The sequence below is a fragment of the Ovis canadensis genome, chromosome 10 (assembly GCF_042477335.2).
Source record: "Ovis canadensis isolate MfBH-ARS-UI-01 breed Bighorn chromosome 10, ARS-UI_OviCan_v2, whole genome shotgun sequence".
Classification (NCBI taxonomy): domain Eukaryota; kingdom Metazoa; phylum Chordata; class Mammalia; order Artiodactyla; family Bovidae; genus Ovis; species Ovis canadensis.
This window is the reverse complement of record NC_091254.1, coordinates 57,886,661-57,890,461: the sequence shown is the minus strand read 5'-3', so window position 1 is coordinate 57,890,461 and position 3,801 is coordinate 57,886,661.

The window sequence follows — 3,801 nt, the reverse complement described above, 5'->3', positions numbered from 1 at the left end:
CAGATTATCAAATATATCTAAATATATGTGTATACTTGTGTATCTGCAAACTCATATGTATGCACATGAACACATATGTATTTATACATACACACTCATACATAGACACACATACATACAAGTTCTTGATCATTTTATTTTGCTATACTGGCTGTGTGGCTGCTTAGACTTTAGAGTTTTGATAAATTAATTGCTTATACAGTTTTTTTGCATAATTTCTGGTATTGATATTTTGAAGAAGGATTTTTTCCCCATTATGAGAAGATTTTTTTGTATATTGGTTTTAAATAGTTAATGGTAAAAAACAAACAAAAAAAAACTAAAATAATTAGTGCTGTGTTGTATAATTTTATTTCAGACAAGGCACTAATCAAATCCTTTTGGAGCAGAGTGCTAATTAGTCTTTAACTTTGAGCAGAGAATGAAATATGAAACACCCATAAAGGGATTGTTAACAGATCTTTGAGACATAAAATTTTTATAGTAATATGCAGATTGCTTGCTGATAGCTCTCTTTTCATTTTGATGACTGTGATATCTCTTTACACTTATTTAAATGTGTCTTTAATTTTTTTTTAATTTCCTCCTTATGTTTTTCTGAAACGATGCCTCCTTCATGATATTTACCTTTGAGCACTGGTAATAAGTAAATCTTTCATTATTTATTTTTGTGTATTTGATGAAGTATACATAGAGTTTCTTAATATTTGCATCATTATCACTTCTTAATCACTTTTCTATAATTGTAATCAGTATGCCTCAATTTATTATTAATTAAGTTCCATAAGGTATGATGAAACTGTCTAATACATAGTCTGTTTTATATATGAAAACATGTTCTTTAATATTTGGAAGTAAATAGTATGCTTCCATTTTTACAAAAGAAAAAAATATGCTTCCATTTTCTTCTCTCCCTACCATTTCTTACAGACTTAGGGGGTGATAAAAAGAATGTAAAAATCCTGCTATGGGCTTTCCCAGTGGTGCAGTGGTCAAGAATCTACCTTGCCAATGCAAGAAATACCAGTCTGTTCCCTGGTCTGGGAAGATCCCACATGCCATGGAGCAACTAAACCTGTGTCCCACAACTACTAACCCTGTGCTCTAGAGCCCATGAGCCACACTACTGAGCCCATGTGCTACAATTACTGAAGCCATGCAGCTAGAGTCCAGGCTCCTCCAGGAAGACACTGGCAACTCCAATGAGAAGCCTACTTGATGAGAAGCCCATGCATGTACCTAGAGAGCAGCCCCCACTTCTCACAACTAGAGAAAGCCCATGTGCAGCAACAAAGACAACAGCCAAAAAATAGAAACCAATAAATCTTAAAAAAAAAAAAAAGAAAGAAAGAAAAGAAAAGAAAACCCTATGCTGTGTGCTCAGCTGATGGTGACCAACTCCTGTTACTGGATATCGGAGCATAGAAAGCACGAGAATTAAATAATTTGGGGGTGTGCAGGAAAGGTAGCTATGTAATGTCACGCATATGTGTAGGCATAACAGCATAAATTCCCACTTACCAAACTTTGTAAAGCTATCACCTCTTTTGACATTCAGTCTGTAGGCAACAGGGGCTTTACTGATAGCTCAGTTGGTAAAGAATCTGCCTGCAATGCAAGAGACCTGGGTTCAATTCCTGGGTTGGGAAGATGCCCTGGAGAAGGGAAAGGCTACCCACTCCAGTATTCTGGGCTGGTTCACAAAGAGTCGGACGAGACTGAGTGACTTTCACTTTCACTGTAAGCAACAAGAACTAACAGTGAGCCCCCAACCTTTGAGAACAGCGTTTGGAGACTTGACAGATAAATGACTATTTGGGATCTCTTCTAACCTAGACAGGAGTAGAAGTTCATTTTTGATAAAGATGGATGTATATTCCAAAATGTAAGTTACTTACCTGCATTCAGAGAAAAGAAGCATCAGTCTCTAAGTGTTTATATTGCCTGCACAGGATTTTATGTCACATGTCAGACTGATGACTACACTTTATACAGGGAAGTTGCAAGAATGAGTCCAAGACCATGGTAACCATAGATTCTTTCAAAATGATATTATACAGAATCTAGAGGATGGCAGAGCAATGGCATGACCAGCCAAATGCACAGCCAAAGAACCAGCTCAATGATAATATTTTATGACAGTGGAATGCCATTTTCCAGCATACAACATTTTAAAAACCTTTATACGATGATGTGTCCCAATAGGAGGAGAACATAGTTCAAAATCCCAGAGCTGCTAACAGAAGTATCCCAATTGCCATCATCCTAGAGAGTGCTCTTGGGATCAACATTGATGAAAGCAACAGTAAGGAAGCATGATTTGGCAGAAGGAAAAATTAAATTGTGTAACATATTTAGCATTACATTTGGCTAGCCTAGTGGAAAGGTCCTATTTGAGTTTCCACTTTTAAGATGGAGAGAATCACTGGCTATCAAGAGTAAGGCTTGATCTCAAGCTGGGCAATTCAGTGACTCATTTGGGAAATGCGTTCTTCCTTCATGTTGCAGCAACTCTTGATTTTGTAGGTTTGCAGCCAGACATCCTGGAATGTGAAGTCAAGTGGGCCTTAGAGAATATCACTACTAACAAAGCTAGTGGAGGTGATGGAATTCCAGTGGAGCTATTTCAAATCCTAAAAGATGATGCTGTGAAAGTGCTGCACTCAATATGCCAGCAAATTTGGAAAACTTAGCAGTGGTCACAGGACTGGAAAAGGTCAATTTTCATTCCAATCCCAAAGAGAGGCAATGCCAAAGAATGCTCAAATTACTGCACAATTGCATTCATCTCACATGCTAGTAAAGTATTGTAAAGTAAAAAAATAAAAATAAAACAAAAAATTAAAAAAAAAAAGTCTCCAAGCCAGGATTCAGCAGGACGTGAACCATGAACTTCCAGATGTTCAAGTTAGTTTTAGAAAAGGCAGAGGAACCAGAGATCAAATGGCCAACATCCGCTGGATCATGGAAAAAGCAAGAGAGTTCCAGAAAAACATCTATTTCTGCTTTATTGACTATGCCAAGGCTTTTGACTGTGTGGATCACAATAAACTGTGGAAAATTCTGAAAGAGGTGGGAATACCAGACCACCCGACCTGCCTCTTGAGAAACCTATATGCAGGTGAGGAAGCAACAGTTAGAGCTGGACATGGAACAACAGACTGGTTCCAAATAGGAAGAGGAGTATGTCAAGGCTGTACGTTGTCACCTGCTTATTTAACTTATTTGCAGAGTACATCATGAGAAATGGTGGGCTGAAAGAAGCACAAGCTGGAATCAAGATTGCCAGGAGAAATATCAATAACCTCAGATATGCAGATGACAGCACCCTTATGGCAGAAAGTGAAGAGGAACTAAAAAGCCTGTTGATGAAAGTGAAAAGGTTGGCTTAAAGCTCAACATTCAGAAAATGAAGATCATGGCATCTGGTCCCATCACTTCATGGGAAATAGATGAAGAAACAGTGTCAGATTTTATTTTGGGGGCTCTAATATCACTGCAGATGGTGACTGCAGCCATGAAAATAAAAAACTCTTACTCCTTGGAAGGAAGGTTATGACCAACCTAGATAGCATATTGAGAAGCAGAGATATTACTTTGCCAACAAACATCCGTCTATTCAAGGCTCTGTTTTTCCCAGTGGTCATGTATGGAAGTGAGAGTTGGACTATGAAGAAAGCTGAGCACTGAAGAATTGATGCTTTTGAACTGTTGTTTTGGAGAAGACTCTTGAGAGTCCCTTAGACTGCAAGGAGATGCAACCAGTGCATCCTAAAGGAGATCAGTCCTGGGTGTTCATTG